The sequence below is a fragment of the Aythya fuligula genome, chromosome 2, assembly GCF_009819795.1.
Source record: "Aythya fuligula isolate bAytFul2 chromosome 2, bAytFul2.pri, whole genome shotgun sequence".
NCBI lineage: Eukaryota > Metazoa > Chordata > Aves > Anseriformes > Anatidae > Aythya > Aythya fuligula.
Window position 1 is genome coordinate 61020963 of NC_045560.1, and position 20638 is coordinate 61041600.

Below are 20638 nucleotides of genomic sequence, written 5' to 3' on the forward strand. Positions count from 1 at the left end.
TTCTTATTATTTTGGAACAACTGCTCTCCCATTTTCTGCTGTTTTCTTTTCATGGACCATTAGCAGCTTCCAAAGGCAATATCCTTTCACTGTCACACTATGCCATGGGGTGCCGTTTCAACAACTTCAGACGAGGGCATTAAGTACAATTCTGGATGAGAGTCAGAGCATAACCAAATAAAAATAATAAAGGAAAGCTTGTAAGAGCAATTTGGAATGCTGTCCTGTGCTGAATTCATTTGCAGCTTAGCAGAGAGCTACCAATCACTGGTGATCAGAGCAATACTCCGCAGCACCTTATTTAATTGTAAAGTATTTCATACCCTAAGAAACATCACTGTTCATTTGCTTTTCCTTTTTCGGTGATCATCTTAGCTGAATGCTGAGCGGTGAATCAGTGGGAGGGGAAGAAAATTCATGTTTCTAATTCAAGGAGAATAAAAATGGACTTCTTGTTGTTCCTCTCCCTTCCCCCTTGCAATTAATCTGGCGTTATGCATTTCTTAGGATAGTTAAAAAAAAAAAAAAAAAAAAAAAAAGCAAAACTGGAGGGAGGAAAAAAGCCTTCATAATCCTTCAGTAAATCTCTTAATGCATAAAAGCCAAATTCTGGTACATGTTGCAGACAGGTACAAACCAATCCTCCTGGCCAGCAGCAGGACTGTGGGGCAGAAGCAATTTCCTTTAGCTTGCCTCCCAAGGAGATCGAAGGACTTTTTCTACAGGTCCTCAAACCACCCCATGCTTTCTGGAGGACTCAGGCTAACTACGCTCACTCAAATAGCCCCTAACTTGGCACTGACTGATCTAACACTGCTTTTTGAATTCAATGCCTGAACGAATAACTCATTCTTCATAGTGGGGAAAATCCATAAGGTGTACAATGAATGGGCTATTCAGAGCAGGAATCCAGGCAGCCCCTGGCTCTGGTGCTGCATTCCCTCTCTGTGCCTCTTTGGTGGTGATAGATATGCCACTTAGCAGGCACTGGTTGGAAGTGTGGTGCAGAGATCCATGTAGAGTATGTCAGCTGGAGAGCAGATCAGTCAAGAGACTTAAGCATGGGGCTGGAAGGTAGCTGGGATGGTTGCTGTCTTGGCTATGCTGATAGATCACTTTCAGCTAGGTGCTTAACATCTGTGTATTCTGCTTTCTCCTGCTGTAAAAGGCTAATCTCTCTACACACGCATATCAAAGTTTTCTCTGGAGCCAGCCTGTGTAATATCTCAACACCAACATGGAAGGTGTTGTGAGACTGCAAATGCTGCTAAAGTGCTATGAAACCGCATTGGGATAGGTGTTGCATGTTACTAATACCTCACTACCAGAGTGCTTACATTTGATTTGATCCTTATGTAAAACACAGTTTTATACTGCTTCCTGCTTCCCTGAACAGTGTTTGAGGTCCATGTCATTTTCAGGAGCTGGACTTGATGATCCTTATGGGTCCCTTTCAACTCAGAATATTCTATGATTCTCCTGAAAAGAGGAACTATTTCAGCTTGACATGATAGTCTAGACAAGGGTGTCCTTTGCTGGAATAGACTGTAAAGAAAAGGCTAGGGTAGACATTCTCTTATCTCAGTTCCATTCAATTAGTACAGATTACTAAATTGGTAATTTGATTACTGAATCTGATTACTCTGATCTGTACTGATCTGATGTGATTTTTTTTAAAAAAATAAATCTGTATTTCCAATCCCCTTCAACATCTGCAGCACCCATTGGCTCCACAGCCCCACAGCATCCACAGCCCAGCTGCATCTTATATGATAGGGAAATTCTTTCAATTAATTTTGAGTTGTCCATTGCTAGTTTTATTTTACATGCCTTGCTTCTTATGTCAGAATGCATGGCAGGTGATCACTCCCTCTTTCACGGCAGCACTCATGGCTTTATATATTTATTTATATACCCATGCCATTCTCCCATGCCAAGGTGGAAGAGTCCTACTCAATTTAGAAATTCCTCTTTGAAAAAAATGTGATACAAAAGCTGTGTCCTACATTAGAGCATTCTTGCCACCATTCCCTTTCAATTCCCTGCTTTGGCGGGGGGGTTGGACCCAATGATCTCTTGAGGTCCCTTCCAACCCCTACAATTCTGTGATTCTGTAATTCTTAGATCCTCTACATTCTTTTAAAGTAGTGGGGATGGGCTGAAAAATAAACATGTAGAAGCCCCTTTTTTTTTTTTTTTTTTACAAATGCTGTACTTGGACCTTTTGCAATTATTTCCGGTGTGGAAATAATATTGTTACTGTGACGGGGGGATATGTGAATCAATGATATCTTGGTGCTGTGTGATAGAACAAACACTTATCACCACTGTAGCACTGAGCATAAGAAGGAGCCGTCCAGACAAGCACAGCTTCCTCTCCATTCTGCCTTGTTTGCCTCTTTGTCTGCTTTATTATGCCCCACATTTTATTCGTCACCTTCGATTGTTTTCTTCTTATTGTATGTTCACTAGAAAAGCAAAAAGCCTCTCTAAAACTGCTGGACTGAAAATGAAATATAGGATGGCTGCAGGCTATGTTTTTCTTTGCTGGGAAGCACTACCATGATAATTGTTTCTACAAAAAGAAACTACTACTCTGGCAAAAAAAAAAAAAAAAAAAAAAAAAAAAAAAAAAAATCAAACACCCTCTGTTTGCTTGAACCTACCATAAACTATTGCTAGTAATTATAGAAGTCGACTGCACAACAGCTTAATTTGACTTAATTGGCAATTTTTTAAAGCTGCAACACAATAAAAATAGAGAACAAACTCAGTACGCAGGTTCTGGAGATGTTAAATTTTACTTTAGGAAAAAGCTGTAAACCTTAATGCAATGTGTTGGTTTGAAATTTACTTCAGTTAGTAACATATTTTTCTTCTTTTCTTTTTTTTTTTTTTCTTCCATTGTGATATGAAAGTGTAGAAATATGCAGAAGTGTCTGAAAGAAGATTAATTTTTGCCTCTTGCTCTCAGTGCTAGGTTCCAGTCTGATAGAAATGTTTCACAGTGAAAGATGATGGAGAGGGAGATTATCTGCCAGCCTTATTGCTCTATTAATAGCCACAATAGGGGTATTCTCTCTCTCTTTCTCTCTCTATATTTTTATCCTTTTTTTTTTTTTTTTTTTTTTTCTTCTCCAAACTGGTCTTAAGAAAATGGTGGTCTGCTAGAGGCACAAGTCCTCCTTGAGCTACAAATTTATCCATTGTGGATTTAACTTTAAATAGATTAGTAGTCCCCTTTAAATCAATTGAGCTTTAGTGGGTATTACAGAAAATTAAGCCATCTGTACACACTACCAGTGAGATGATTTAATTACCCAGTGTTCTGATATGGTAAGAGAACAATTTATATTAAGTCAATGTTTATTTATTTGAATGTGAGCTGAGGTTTGTATATTATAATATACAGATACTATACAACTTGATGTGATGACAATGAATTGATTTATACCTTAAGTATCTAAAGGCTGAAAATCTATGTAAAAATATAAATATTTTAAGTTTATAATATAAATAATATAATATAATATAAATATAAATATCTACGTTTAAATGTAAAGTCCGGAACTGTAAAAATTAGAGTTCAGACTTTACATTCACCACATTTCACACATTTCCTCTTCCATATGAAGCATCTAGACCCAGCTGCTTGGAGAGTTGCACTGGCTGTGGGAATCCCTCAGAGCTCTCCTAGGTCCTTCTCTAGAGAAGACGTTGTAGATGGAAGGGACTCAGGAAGGACCTAGGGCACGTTATGGCTACTGGATGTTTCCTAATAGAAGTTTTCCAACGGATAAAGTTTACTGCAGCTGCAGACAAAGAACTAATCAAAGAACTGTTCACACAATTCATAAACTCAATACTATGGATTGGTGATAATAGTATAATTTCATGATTATTTTACATATAATAACATGGATTATATTGTACTTCATAAAATAATATTATATTCCATTTAATAATATGGATCTACTCAAGACTGATATTATTTCTCTGGCATCAGAGAACAGACTATACACTTTGTCTAAAGGAGTTCAAGCTCAGGAATTATAGGTATGTGAAGCTGATTTTATGCTACGTTTGAACTTCCTTCATTCTAGAATTGGTGCACAATAAGGCTCTTTTAAGTTGCCTAGCTAGTCCCAGCTAGTAACCAGTAGGTAAGATTGCTCCCCTAATTTCTGTGATAGTGGCTGGCAGAATCATTGTTTCCTCATTATGGCTTTGTCACAATGATGGTTTGACTTGGTGGTATAAATGGTTCAAAAGTTGTCAAGAGAAACACATGAATCATTCCACTTAATGAAGAAAAATGAGTCCTACCTACGGCAGAGACTGTACAAGGTGTCCATAGTGCATATTTCCAGTGAAAAATGAGCCACACTACATATCACTTGGGCAATCCTGGAAAAAGACATTGACTACACTCCCATACTTTGCATGCTTTGTGCTTCAATGAAAGAATTATGCTGGATTGTTAGTCCTCAGTAGTTTAAGGGACTCTTAGTTTGGTTTTTGTAGGAACTCCCTACACTGATGCTGATGAATACCCTGCTGAAGTGTGGCTTAATTGTGAATCAAAGAGAAATGTGATGGGCATAGCACTGATAGGTTTGTATAAATGTTTTTGAGATATCAACTGATGCATCTAGCAGCTGAAAGCCCATAATTCCTGTACTACACATGGGACAGGGTCCGTTTTTGTAAGGAGATCTTGTAAACCAGCACAAGAGAGGAGGCTCTTTGGTTACAACCTTTCTTTCAGGTCTGCTGCCAGATCCAGGGTACGATAGTCACTCATTTTGTAGACTCTCTGTTTCATGTGACAATCCTTAAAGACAGAATGTAATTTTCTGTCACTGATGCCATCTTAAATACAGCTGTTTTAGTGGTCTGTCCTTCACTGTCCTTCCTATCCTGGTCTCAGCATTACACACACTGCAAGCAGATTATGCTGGCCGTAGAAAAATAGACTGAAAAATAACTGTAGATCTTTTTACTGCTTTATTCCTGCAGTCAAATTCCTTTTAATGACAGAGCACCAACTTATTAATAGTGGTTTTTGGTTTGTTTGTTTGTTTTGTCTTAACAGCAAACTGTTGGAGCACTTATTAATGACTGAGAGCCGAAAAGCTAGAATCCAAGTTGTCTAATGAAACTTGGCATCATGTAAAGTCTTCAGACCAGATTTAATGATGGCATTTAGGGGGCCATGGAAAAAGAACTATCTGTTGTACTGAATTCTGCAGGTAAGTTCTAACATTATGTTGAGATACATAGATGTCATTTTTATTTATTTATTTATTTATTTGTGTGTGTGTGTGTGTGTGTTTTTAAAGCTTCATTGATTTATGGAAAAAAGAATCATTAAACTGTGGAACTAATGGTCTCATATTGTCCAGTCAGCATTTGAAACCTATGGGCAAGAATGTCCCTGTCTTCGTGGCTATAGACTTTTAAGTCAGAGCAATAACATGCTGCATGCTCTTCACACTGTTTAGAAAAGGGAGAACATTTGAGACTCTGCTGCAGCGTGAAGCTACAGGAAACTTCTATTTAAAAATGGCAGGAGCTGCCACATGATCACATGAATTTTGCAGTTAGTTTTAGCTTCCCATGATCAAGAAGAGATCACTAGCAACAGGAGAAGGAGTGGAGCTTTTAAACAGTCCTAGCCTGCATATTTATTACCTGTCAAATAGCAACAACAAAGTCATTCATCTAATGTGTTCATTGAGCACTGGAGAACTGTGCAGCTTGATTCGTGGAAGGTAACAACATGTCCCCCTGTTATGTTCTCTTATCTACTGAAATTGACTGAGGGAGAAGAGAGTGACATTCACAAAATTCTAGCTCAAGAACAGTGAGTGGAGAAGTTCCCACTTTGTGGGAACATTTTACATTACATTATTCCTGAAGCAGATGTAGATATTTTGCTGTTCTAATGAAAAGTATCTAACGGCATCTGAGAATATTATGTGATGTGGAAGTTATACAATAAAATACTAGATCTGTTGAGAACATGAAGATGCTCAGTCAAAACACTGAAAACTATGTCCTCCCCAAAGTACTTCCACAACATACAGTCAGGTGATAACTTTGACCCCAACCTAGTGGCTTAAAACTTCAAGAAAAAAATTAAAAACATTCAGGTGGGAATTTCTTTAAGATAGTCCAAACCTGGAGTATTTGCCTTATATTTATGTTAACAGCATTCTAGCTAGTAAACTGCACTCTTTGATTTCATCTAAACTGGAAGTACCACAGTGAAAAAAATAATATTAATTATACAATAACATAAAACAGAATCGTTAGTATTTCCACTTCAAGGGAGTAAAAAGGTGTGTATTTACAAGCACATAGAATTAAATGATTGTGTGAACTTTTCCAAGGCTCATTAAAGGCTATGTACAGATATATCAATTCTTATATAACCTGAGCTAGTTTGAAGTCCGTAGCTGGGATACTCCGGTTACCACACAAGCAAAACATTGTAAATTTGGATACAGAATGGCTTTGTTGTTAGTGAAGATTAGTTTATGTGCTGACTTGCATTTTCTTGTATTCTTTTCCCTATTATACCTGTCTAAAAATAAATAAATAAATAAATAAATAAATTGTGTGTAAGTAGCTCCCCTAACTTAAATATTAATTTCTTTTCCATGTACATTGACATTGCCTCTGGCTAAGATAACTGCATGAAATGAGTGAGTGTGTAAGGTAGAGTGAAGAAGCTTCTGTTTTTGTGGTTTGGGGGATTTTTTTCCCCAGACATTAATGGTTTTCTTTTTTTTTCTTTTTTTCTTTTTTTTTTTAATTTCATATGGGAGTGGTGAGCATGTGCTAAGGGAAAAATGAGACCCCAAATGCAGCAAATATACAGCCCCTTTTGATTTTGTCATCAGATTTCACCTACACCTGTCAGAAAACTAGACAAATTGACTAAGAATCTCAGCTGGATTAAGTCGGTGTTCCTCTACTGTCTTCAGAGGAACCATAGCAATTATAGGTGTTGTGCTCTTTGGTGGAACTGACTTAACACAGCAGAGAATGTGGCCCCACTCTTTTATGGATAAATTATTTCAAGATGTTCAGAGCTGTACTTCCACCAGAGATTAATGGACGTACCATCAGCATGATGGGAAGCATCTTGGACATCGTGTAGTCTTTTCATTCTTGTCATTGAAACATCTCTTGTTCCCCTCAAGGGACTCTCTCTCAAGAGTGATCATGACGTAGATAGTATAACTGTAACCCATGGAGGTATTATATAGGTACAAATGAAATGTAGGTAGCATACCTTCTTGACACATCATATATGATTTTGTTCTCATTTCCTGCCATATCATTCTTTTGTAACTACTTCAGAGTTAATGCTGTTTGGCGTACGAAGCTTGTCTGATTTTAACACTGAAATTTTGGCTTTCTGCCTATACTCTCTGAACTGTTGTGTTGTGGGTTGTTGTTGTTTTTCCCAACGTAATGTCTAGCAATACTAAGCACTGATCTGAATTCTTTTGGACTTAAGAAAAAGTCAATATATTGCACATGGACTTTCTCCTTATTCCTTTGACTCTACATAAAGCTTAGCATGATGTGGTTAAAATAATACATCAGAAAGAACTGGTAAAAAAAAATCACTTGTGAGTTGTGGATCATTATTTGTTATTACCTCATTTAGAGTCCTCTAGAAAGCGAACTGCAGTTTACCATGTGTTATTATACTACTAAGGTGTTGTAAAGAACTCAGTTTTTAAAAAATGCAGAGTAGTCCACCAATAAAAGGCAGTATTTAGTTCAAATAGATATGTGCCAGAGGTATGCCCACAGTGATCAGAAAAGCTCTGTAATAATTTTCCATTCCCTTATGTGCCTTAGGTTTTATGCCTGGATATCTTACATTTCATACTAAACTTATGCGTGGTCAGAATAGTGTATCTCCAAAAATTTCTTAATATCCAGGTGGCATCTGGAGCTTATTCTTTAAATTTATTTCACTGTGGGTGCCATCATGACGTAATGGCTTCTGTTCATGCTCCTGCCATATGCAACCTTTCCTGCTCAAAAATTCAGTGCCTGATTTTCTGTGTTACTGGATGTGTTGAGTTCCTTCCTTTTAATATTGTGTGTCTACTCATTGTTTTACACCTGCTGCAGTTCTGAGAGATATAGCATTCTGGAATCAACTGTAAATGAACTCTGACCATTAATGACAATCTATTCTCAGGGATCCTATATAAATGTATTAATGGAGTCAGTCAAGATGACTCTAATCAAAAACTTAACAATTTAAAATTCTACACCTCTGAAACAATTAGTATGATAAATCTATAAACCTTCTTTTTCATTTCCACCCATTCCAGAAACTCTTGCTTAAAGAGATTTCATGTAAAAATGTAAGGCCAATGAAGGATATAATTTTTTTTCTGATCACTAATTTTTTAATGAAGGCTCTTTGAATTTATTTTTTATTTTTATTTTTATTTTTTTAAGGCATTAACCTTAGGATAGTTGTCTCATACTTAGAAAATACCCTTCTCTAATGTTCATTGCATGGCACACACCTCATTATTCTTCACCTTCTAGGATCTTCAGAAAGCTTCCAAAGACTGAAATAAGAATGGATTTTCCAGATGTCAGACTCAGCAGTGAACGTGCAGGTGAGAAAGGGATTCCTTTTTTGATTTTTTAGGAACATGAGAATCAATCTGCAAGGTGAAATCACTTCTCAGTGTTCTCTGTGGGAAGAAATAGTATTCTTTTCTGAAACCATGAGCAGTAAATGTACAACATTTAAGCTGGTGAATAATAACAAGCTGTGAGATACATTAAACTCTGAAGTGATGTTTTAGTGATGGCTTTAACACATGCATTATAGCAATTACTGGCAAAGTGATGACTCGATGAAGTAGGTCACAGTACAGTGTAGGTGGTCTTCTCTCCAGGTGGAGAAGGACATCCTAAAAGACCTTGATTTAATTCTTGGCTCTGTCATAGTCTTTTTATATGGTCGTAAGCAGGACATTTTATCTGGCAGTTACTCAATTTTTCTTCTGTCCATTCATCTCCCGTTGCAGTTGTACTATGAACTATATAAAAAGGAAATGCCTTACTCTGTATTGCACAAAGAAGAAGAAATTCTAAGAAAAATCATGTAACACAACCCAATTTTACTGGTTTTAAGAGGCTGACTCAATTCAGTGAGTAGCATGATGAACTCTGAAGGGCATGTACTTCATGACGCTGTGTGTGGTCTGAAATCTTATGCAAAGACAGATTGAAATCCTGATATTTTAATGAAGCTTTAGGTATGAGGAATAATACACTGTCATATTAAATGACCGTAGTGAGTTATTTCACCAATTTGCAAGTTCCCATAACACTGTAAACAAAAATTAAAAAGCCCTACCCTTGGAAGATTTTGAAAAAGAATCAAATCACACAGAAAATCTTTGTATTTGAGAATAGCCTAAATAGAAGAGTTGCAATATTATCACAATAATTTCAAAGCAAAAGGATAAAGCTAGGAAGCCAAGTATTTCATAATGAATGCAGCATATAGCTTTTAAACAGGGCTAACATATGGACCACTAATGTGAATGTGAATGCAAATTAGATACTTTTGATTGCTTGAAATAAAGTCAGCAGAATCCAAGCTTCAAAAAGCAAATTGTGTGGATTTAACTACCTGAGTGCCACAGAAAGAATATCATTCCTACAATATTTCCATATGAAACAAGGTAATGAAGCTAATTAAGCTAATTCTAAGGCAAGATGCCCTAGATAACTTGAAGATGAATTGTATATTTTCTCTGTCTTTTCTTTTCTTTCTTTTTTTTTTTTTTTTTTTAACCTGAGTTTCTCAGCCTTGGTTTTATTTAACCTTTTGAGTCCACTATCTGCTAATTTTGTCACCTATAACTACAGGTGTTTTGCAAGGTAGCTGTCATTCTTAGAGGTGATGCAGCTTGCTACAAATATGTTGTTTTTTAGAAGAAGCAGCACAACTGGTGCTGACTGGAGCAAGCAGTCATTGGAAACTCCTCAGCTCATAAACTATAAAGGAAATTTAGCAGATAGTGTGATAGGGCTTTTAATATATTCTGGCTCAGATAAATAAAGGTAGAAAAACAGAACTTGCCCTAAACCTTTGAAATTCTTGTGTAACATCTTAGCAGGACACACATATTTCATTCTGCACCTAACCTGGCTGGGCTGTGAAAATGGGAAAACTGTAGAATAATATTTATTTTCTCCACAAGGCATTGCCCTTCATGAAAAAGCAGAAAGCTGCTCATGGTGAGGACAAACAAGAGGGCTGCGTACTGCCCTGCATCTGGCATGGCTTGCCCCTGTGCAGCAGGTTTTTTGTGTCCTCACTGCGAAAGGTGGTTTGCAAGTAGCATGGCAGATGCTGTCAAGAGCTTTTGTGATGAGTGATCATGAAGCTATGTAGCCTGGAGGGGGAAAAGAGCAACCCCAGCTAGTAGGAGATCCACAGGTGAAACAGCTTCATGTCCTGCTTGCCAGCTCTGGTCCCATTTTATGGCAAAATCTTGGGCTGTACCAGAAGAGTGTCAAGAGATGGCCTCATTCACCATACCTCCCGATCCCATAACCTTCTTCTGTCAAGCTCTCTCTCTATCACCCAGAGACACCAGCTAGGCTCCAAACTGCTGTTCCCTGCAGGGAAACCCGCCCTTAGCACCCCTCACAAATAGTTTTGCTTCACAACATCAGACATCTCAGCTCCCACCCCTGGCCTGACTGCACTAAACACAACCCCATCCACACCCATTTACTGCAGATATTCTGGGTACTCATCCAACATCCTCCTGCTACATCTGGACACCTTCTCAGTCCACTAGCATCCTGTTTTGTAGCGTCTTTCCCATACTCAACCTGGCACATGGATACACCAGCCCAAACCCTGACTACACCTGCCAGGTTTGGGGCTGTTGCCTGTTTCCTCATTGTCATAATTTGGGGGAGGGCATCATGATCCCAAGCTGAAGTTTAGGGGAAGAGGAAAATAACTAAATGAGCTCATTTACATGTTTGCCAATCACTTGCCAATTTGCAAATATGTGAATTAGCGCATTCTGAAATTTGCATAAATTCACACATGGAGCAGTGCAAGACTTGGCAGAAATGAAACAAAAAAGAAAATATATTAATGGCTGTGCAAAAAGGAAAGAAAACTGGTTCCAGAATATAAATGTCTTTATGACTACATAAGGAACAGGAAAATGGCTTTTGAACCTAAAATTGCTTGTCAGATTCAGCACTGGTAAAAACAGATGTAACTTTGTTAATATCAGCAGTACCCATTTAAATAAGGTCTGAAATTGGACTTCATGATTCAGAGCATTGGCTTGAGCTCCCTTCTTTTTTGGTGAGCCATAAGATATGGTTGGAAAGACTAGGAAAAAAAAAACTTACCAAAATAAAAAGTGGTACATGAGGTGTTGGCCAGTGTTAATGAAGTTTTTTTTGTTTTGTTTTGTTTTTTTTGAGGGGGGGTCTCTAACATACACTGCATGTTTCACACCAGCATTACTCACCACTGTCTGTATGCTTGCACACTGGGAATGATTTTGATTTAAGCAAATAATGTTTCTAACTTATGGCTGTGTTAACATCTTAAGTTGAACCCGGAGAGCTTTCTGGATCACTGTTGTCGCATTCATGTTCATGCATGGGGCTTAGCTAATGAGGCTGCAGAGCTCCGGCTGCAGCTTGACTCACAGTTTTCCTCTGGAGGGCAACCAGAGAGCCAGCAGGTGTGTGCCATTTGCAGCTAGAGCTCACTGCAGCTGCTGATTGGTCTTATTTGTGGATGTTTCCTCTGTGTCTTCAGAAGTTTGTAGGCAGTTTTGCTGGATGGTAGCTCCTACCTCTCAACAGGGTGCTTACTCTAAAGCGTGTGTTCACATAGGCTTCCTAGCCTGTTTCAGGGACTGATAGATAAAGCATAATGCTACTCGATCAGTTGTGCTTTCCCAAGTGTTGCTGTCTCAAGCTAGGTATCACAGCAGGCAAAATTGGCTGATAATGTCAGTGAACACCCAAGTCAATCTATACCACACAGTTTTTATTAACAGAGGTGTAACTGCTGTGGATAGGCATGGCAAGGAGTGATTTATGACATACGCACTGCAAGGGACGGTATTTTATGCTAACAGAATTGGGCTTTAATCAGTGTATTCTACTTCACCTGCAGACGTTGGAATAATCAGTGCTGCAGAAGCACCCTGCCAGTGGCAAAAATGAGAAGCCTTTGCTAGTCCTAGATCCTGTTATTGTAACAAAAGCTGCTTCATAAATGGGTCTGGCCTCTGTTGCTCATTGTCAGCACCAAAATCTTTTATGAACTGAAAATCAAAAGCATAAATCTGTGTACAGCAACTAGTATTATCAGTGTTAGAGGTCACAGAAATCTCTTTTCTTGAAAATGCCTTTTTATAACAACTGATTTTTGACTAGAATGAAAATGATAAATTTGACTGCAGATTGTTGAACTTGTAAAAGAAATTCAGACTTCTGTTATTACAAAAGTCTATCTTAGATTAAAATTGCATGCATGTGTTTTCCTTTGGAAAACCAATTTTATTTAGGGGATTTTTTTTTCATGAAATATTACAAATACTTTTATGGAAGCAGAAGTTTTGGTATTTTCTATTTTTTAGGCATTAATGCTCAATTTTAAAAATTCAAACAAAACTGAAATTCAACTTTTTTCTGAAGTGCCTTGCTACCATGGTCTTCAGGAGCCTTGCTAAAGCTTTTTGAATCATTAGGTGCATGGTATTCACAGATCTGTTTTTCCTACATAAAAACAGTGGCAACAGATTTGCCCCTGGCTGACTGTATTCACTGAAACCTACATAGGAGTATGTATCTGTAAAGGAGTAGTTATTAGAAAGAAGTTATTAGAAAAAAAAAAAAAAGAGAGAGAGAGAGAGAATATAAGGGGGGAAGGGGGAAGTGGTATAAAAACTAGTATTCTGTTACACTTTTCTGGAGTGCAATCCACACAGTTCTCTGAAGTATCTGGAGAGGCTTGTAGCCCTCAAAGTTTTCCCTGTTCATCCTTCCTTGATTTAAATGTCATACTCCATGCTGAATATGTTCAAATGCTACAGTCACTGAATACCTTATAGACTACAATAATTAATCTACCAACACTCCCATTAGTATGGATGACACAATTGGAAATCTGTCCAGGTAGAGACAATTATGTGGAGACCGAGAATCATAATCCTTTTGTCCCTGCAGTGGCACAGTACTTATTTGCCACTGTTCCTGTGTTTCTCCTTGTCAGAGTCAGCAAGTGTTTCAGTTTATCTCCTTTTATTTACTTTCAAGTCATGATTAGATTAGAGAATTCTGTTGATACCTCCCTGCCTTAAAATCTAGGAAACCAGAGCTGAGCTGATTCATTTTTTAAAGATCATTTAATTGCCTTAATGAGTTTGCTTGATTTTTCAAATCTCCAGTGAAGTCATAGGCAGAAGTTGAAATGGTTTTATTTGCCTTAGAGAAAATATATCCACTTTGCACTAAACAAGTGGTTTACATGTGTAAAGCCAAAGCATGCACAGCCTCAGATTTCCCTAGCAATGGCGAGGGTGCTCTGGTACTGCCTGCAGCACCTGGTGATATGCACAAGGGGTGCGATGTCCTGCTAGTGCAGGAACACATTATGCAAATCTATTAATGCAATTATTCATTTTTGGGATGCTCAGCTCTGGACAATAGCCCTCATATAGGTTTTATTTTGTTATCCTCTGAGAATAGATTCTCTGTTCTTCAGAAAGAAAGGGAAGATTATGGGCCTGGGAAGGATGGTGTGCAAAGTCTTGCCCTGCTCCAGACTTCCCAGGTGTCCTGAAGCAGGTCATTTATCTTCTCTGAGCCTTTATTGTCTACCTGCCCAGGAAAAATACAATACATAAAAATAAAGCCATTAGAAATTGTGGGGTGCTCAGAAGATATTATGATGGTCATGTGTGTAAAAATACTGCAGAAATAACTTAAGTGCAACTGGCCAAGGGTCACGTGCAGTCTCCATACCCTTCAAACAACTAGGTTAATTTTGTATAGTGATTTCTTGTCCAGTTTCTGAAACAAACAGATAGCAGTGGGTATTTCTATAGTGGCAGACTTTAATACTTCACTGTCTCTTTAGGCTTTCTGAATTAAAACAGAGGAAGTTTGTTTTGCATTTAGGACTAGGCAGTATCCTATCTGCTACTGATACACATAGCAGACATGGAGCTGCTGTGCAATCACTTAAAATACCGATCTAAAACAATTTTGGAAATCCCATATGTAATCTTATCTGTGAGACAAAATACAGTATCATTCTACTGAGATACAAGATTTCCCTACACACAAATATTTCCCTGGCTGAATAGGGGGGTTATTATAAAACCAAGCAAGAAATCATCTCAATGGATCTAGATAAGCATCTTCCCAACAAACATTTGGGGGCAGTTACCAAATACTGGTTTGTGCTCAGGCTCCCAGCTGAAGCCATTTTGCAAAAGATAAAAAGGGCGTGAGTGATTAACTAGTTATTAGTTTCTGCAGCAGAAACAAATTATAAGGGCTGAGCAGTGTTAGAAGAGTCCCAAAGATATGTGAGGCTATGCTAAGAGCACAGGAGAGTAAAGGCAAAGGCTGACCCAAAGCAGGACACCCTGGAGAGCACTTTTAGTGGGCTCCTATTCTTCACTGAGGGTGAATCTTCTGTGAGTCCAGTAACACAATTGTCATTAGTGTAATCAGGAGAGCAAAGAAGGAAAGCCAGTCAAGTGCTGCTATGCCTTTTTACCTGCCTCCCAGCCTGCTGAGTAATTTGGGAGCAGAAAGCAGGAGCAGGTCACCTCATCTCTTCTCTCTGCTGTGCTGGGTTGCCTCTCACAGGCTCACTGGTAGCTAGGACTGGTGCTTGGGTTTGCCAAAACCCCTTACTGTAAGGGGTTATCTGCCTTCATACCAGATGTGCAATGCAGGATTGAAAGCAATTTCTCCTTCTCTCTTTTTTTATTCTGTTTCATCTTGTCTGAGAAATAAAAGGCTACATTTCAAGCACAATAAACCACTTAAGCATTATTTACAATAGCTTTACATATTTAATAAAGGTATTTCACAAGGTTTTTGATGTTTTTGTCTGTCACAGTCAGAACATTTTGAATAACATTTTCTTTTTTATAGTTTAGCACTGGCCCTCTCTTTCTTGATCACAATTAGAGAAATTAAGGGTAAGAAATAGAAAGAAAACAATTGCATACAATCTTTTACACTTCCCGAAAGGTCTGTAATCAGATTTGTTTCTGATGAAAGTTTGAGTCATTTCTTATTTAACAGCATTGTTTTCCCTCCTCTGAATTAATTTATCCTAGAGGCAGAATTGTCTTGGATCTTTCTTGATTGCTTTTTAACCTGTTCATAGAACACACAGCGCTCTGGTGATGTGCTTGTTTTTTGAACAGTTGCTTGTAGTTTAGAGGTCTACTGAGTTTAGCCTCGTTGGTCTCTGGAATAAATTAGTGTTCGTGCTCTGCTTGATCTCTGTGTGTCCAGGTTGGACAAAGTAATGACAGCAGTCCTGACAGAAAAAGGAATTTATTTTGATATTTAAATTCCATGTACAACCATGCAGTGAAGTGCTGAACTCACATGGGGCATGGAGTAAGATAAATAAATTATTGGAACTGCATTTTATAACAAATATGAGCCTAGCATGTTTCCTGCACAAAAATACTTGCCCATGTGCTGCCCAGGAAGTGGATGGTACTTGGGCAACATCAGATGGACTGCATGCATGTGGACAATGCTTGTGATAAACACAGCATGAACTGGATGTGTCCTGGAAGTGACAGATCTGGTGTATCTATACTGTAAGGTTTATTTGTACTTGCCCATTGATCCTTGCCAGGCATAATTAGGGCAAAATTTTTTATTTCACCAAGCAGGAGAAGACAACTCTGAGGGACCCCAAAAACAGAGTAGCTTTATGCACATTCGTTTGAATGTAACCACTTAAAGGTGACACTGGAGATTGCTTATTGAGTAAAAACAACACTTTCTTCTTTGATGAAAGGAACAAAATCACCCTGTGGAGATAAGTGAAAAACGATGAGATGCTTTGCTTGTTCCATGCACCTAGAAATGCATTATTGAAGCTTTAAAATTTAATTTAACATCTTTTTAGCTCAGATAGAACAAACGTCAAACAAAAAAATGACTGACATCCTTACTGGAAACACAGGGTATAGCAGCCAGGAAGAATTTCTGCTAATCTTTTGTTAAATGGTGGCACTGCTAATGCTGGCGTTGCTAAAAGAATTAGGAAAGCACTTAGTGGTAAGTGGTTAAGATGTTTTGACTCAACTGCAGACTTCTGGCAATAAACGTTATAACATCCATATACTGCAGAAGGCAAAGGTCTAACATTAAACACACAACAGAAGCAAGTACTGTGGTCAGCTGAATCCACACATGGAGTAAATTAAGATCCTAAGGAGTAATTACCTGTCTTGTGATCTCTGAGGTGTATCTCCCCATCTCTCTGTGAATAGTGCCTTGCATGTAAAAATGTGTATTTTACAAATTGGGTTTTAGAGCTTTTAAAAAATAAGCCCATTTGAAATATCTGTCAGTGTGGACCATACTTACAGGCACTAAAAGTCTCAAAACCTCTCGTAACTGTATCAGTTATCACTTTCCTTATCATCTATCATTATCATTTATCAACAGTCCTGGCTATCGGGGGAGGTCCCAATCGACTGGCGGCTAGCAAACGTGACGCCCATCTACAAGAAGGGCCGGAGGGCTGACCCGGGAAACTACAGGCCTGTCAGTTTGACCTCAGTGCCAGGAAAGCTCATGGAGCAGATCCTCCTGAGAGTCATCATGCAGCACTTGAAGGGGAAGCAGGCGATCAGGCCCAGTCAGCATGGCTTTATGAAAGGCAGGTCATGCCTGACGAACCTGATCTCCTTCTATGACAGAGTGACGCGCTGGGTGGATGAGGGAAAGGCTGTGGATGTGGTCTACCTTGACTTCAGCAAGGCTTTTGACACCGTCTCCCACAGCATTCTCCTCAAGAAACTGGCTGCTCTTGGCTTGGACTGGCGCACGCTTCGTTGGGTTAGAAACTGGCTGGATAGCCGGGCCCAAAGAGTCGTGGTGAATGGAGCCAAGTCCAGTTGGAGGCCAGTCACTAGTGGCGTCCCCCAGGGCTCGGTGCTGGGGCCGGTCCTCTTTAATATCTTCATCGATGATCTGGACGAGGGCATCGAGTGCACCCTCAGTAAGTTCGCAGATGACACCAAGTTAGGTGCGTGTGTCGATCTGCTTGAGGGTAGGAAAGCTCTGCAGGAGGATCTGGATAGGCTGCACCGATGGGCTGAGGTCAACTGCATGAAGTTTAACAAGGCCAAGTGCCGGGTCCTGCACCTGGGGCGCAATAACCCCAAGCAGAGCTACAGGCTGGGAGAGGAATGGTTGGAAAGCTGCCAGGCAGAGAAGGACCTGGGAGTGATGGTGGACAGTCGGCTGAATATGAGCCAGCAGTGTGCTCAGGTGGCCAAGAAGGCCAACGGCATCCTGGCTTGTATTAGGAACAGTGTGGCCAGCAGGGCTAGGGAGGTGATCGTCCCCCTGTACTCAGCTCTGGTGAGGCCGCACCTCGAGTACTGTGTTCAGTTTTGGGCCCCTCGCTACAAGAAGGACATCGAGGTGCTTGAGCGGGTGCAGAGAAGGGCGACGAAGCTGGTGAGGGGCCTGGAGAACAAGTCCTACGAGGAGCGGCTGGGGGAGCTGGGCTTGTTCAGCCTGGAGAAGAGGAGGCTCAGGGGCGACCTTATCGCTCTTTTTAGGTACCTCAAGGGAGGCTGTAGCGAGGTGGGGGTTGGCCTGTTCTCCCACGTGCCTGGTGACAGGACGAGGGGGAATGGGTTTAAGTTGAGCCAGGGGAGTTTTAGGCTGGATGTTAGGAGGAACTTCTTCACTGAAAGGGTTGTGAGGCATTGGAACAGGCTGCCCAGGGAAGTGGTGGAGTCACCATCCTTGGAAGTCTTCAAAAGACGTTTAGATGTAGAGCTTAGGGATATGGTTTAGTGGAGGGCTGTTAGAGTTAGGTCAGAGGTTGGACTCGATGACCTTGAGGTCTCTTCCAACCTAGAAAATTCTGTGATTCTGTGATCTGCGACTGGCTAAGCTGATGTACTGTGTATGCTATCAGAGGGGACAGAGCAAGTTCAAGTAGGTTGCACACAGCTACAGAGTATAAATTCACCTGTGAGAAACCCCTGGCCTTCATGTTTGTCCACCAACATACTTCATATTTTTTGTTGTCTAAGTTCAGTTGCTAGCAATCTGTGAGCTTGCAACCAGCCTGCTTTGTGCTGCCCTAAAAAGACCATATCGTGCAAGGACCCCACACTGATGCAGTGACACTACAACACATGCCTTGTTTAGCACATCTGGGAGCCTTCTTCCCCAAACCTCCTCACAAAGAAAAGGTGAGTCATGCTCCAGCTGTGGATGAGCTCAGATGCGTCCAGGACCCTGACTGCAGTGCCAAGAGACATGGTGGCAACATGGGCTGTTCTAAGAACCCTGCAATGGGATGGAGACAGTTAGCGCAAAGCACCTTCTTGAAAACTAAAAAAAAAAAAAAAAAAAAAAGAAATTTTCTGCAATCTTGTGTTTGGAGGCATGACATTCATTCAAGGAAGAGTGCCACTGCAGGTAAGCAGAAGGACAGTGTTGGCCAGTGTGGCAGCTGATTGTCACAGGCGGAGCTAGAAATGCAGAACAGTCATTTCTAAACTTTTCTCTTGTGACTTAGAAATACAGAGGAAAAAAAATAAAGTAATTCTCCCAGTAAAGATATATATTTTTTTTTTTCCTGAAGAATAATATTCTCATACATTGCTAGTGCTTAATATTCAGGTTTGTTATGCTGAATAAGTATGGGGTTGCTACGCAGGCTTTCTAAACTCTTTCTTTAAAAACAGGTGTTCCTCCTCTATTTGTATGAGAGCGTTAGGAGTGTGGTGCATCTTATCTCGTGCCAGGTGTCCGGAGCAATTTTCTGTGCTTGAGCTAGGGAGCTGGGTTCTCTTTGTAGTCTGTCATGAGAAACAAGACTTTGATTTGCCTGGCCTAGCTATGACCTTCATTTTATGCCTAGAAATGCTTTTTCCTCTCTGCTCTCAAGGAAGCTAGTTCTGGGTTCTAGTTCAATTGGAGATAGCCACACTGTGAATATTACATTTGGGTAAATAAATCTATTCTAGATATCTACATATAATTTCTGAGAATTGTGGGTGTAATCTTCCTTTTGTTTTCATGTAGGCAGTACTGTTGTTTTTATTTTTGTTATTTTGTACTCTTTCTCTTTTGAGCTCTACTCTTAAGTAAACCCCACTCTCTCACCACAAACTTGGTATTTCAGTGTGCTGTTATTCAAAAGGAAAGGTTTGTACTGATTTAGTTTATATACTAACAATATTTTACGTGTGCTAGTTGAAATATATTTACCATATTTCTAATTCTTAAAGAGCTGAAATTCTTTTTCATATTGGCAGAACAGTGAAAACTATAAATCCTTTTTTTTCCTTCTAATTCCACATAGTTTTGAGAAGAAAAGGCAGAGAGTTACGTTTCATAACTCTTGAAAGTTTTACACTTCCACTTTCAGCACAACCTGCAGCAAAGTGGTCAAGTCCTCTGCAGTCTGTGACAAGGGAATTTTTGAACAATACATTTGCTGGAACAAAGCAGGGTAGATGGGTGAATGTTGTTAAGTCCGAGAGAATGCACAGAAGATACTGTGATGGGGTTTGCTTGCAAACATGGTGTCCTGGTTTCAGTTAGGACAGAGTTAATTTTCCTCCTAGTAGCTGGTAGGGTGCTATGTTTTGGCTTAGGATGAGAAGAGTGCTGATAACATGCTGATGTTTTAATTGTTGCAGAGCAGTGCAACAGAGAGGGAGGGGGAGGGCGAGCGAACGGCTGTGTGGAGTTTAGCTGCTGGCCAGGTTAAACCACAACACATGGCATCACATTGGAGGAAGATGACCTCCCATTTGAGGTATCATCACTTTTTCTTTTCCTTGATTTTCTGTTTTCCCCAAGCATTCAGAAACCATGAGTCAAGCCTCAGAAGAACACCATGAAAAGGGAAAAAAAAATACCTGACTTCCTGACTTGGCATGCTTTTCATTTGTCCCTTCACAGTTGGCTTTTACAAGCTTTTTCTTTTCTTTTTTTTTTTTTTTTAATTTATTTATATATATATATTTATGTTAGGAGGACCGCAAACTCATTTTCTCTTCTTAACAAACAGCTTTGAATCTTAAAGATTCACATGATTTCAGTAGTTGGAGCCTTAGGAAGATTATCATGGTATATTTGTTAGTCATGATATATTCATGAGAGCTGATAGGTGTGAAAGGGATCTGGAGTTGAAAGTGTAGGAGTGAGCCTCCTCTTTCTCTAGATACTCTGATCTAATTGGGCTATAGCCTCCTTCTCTGGGAGGACTTTCTTTGGGTCAGAGATGCAGTGTAGCCTCCTGGCCAGTCACCTCACTGCCCATGCATCCAGCTTTGGC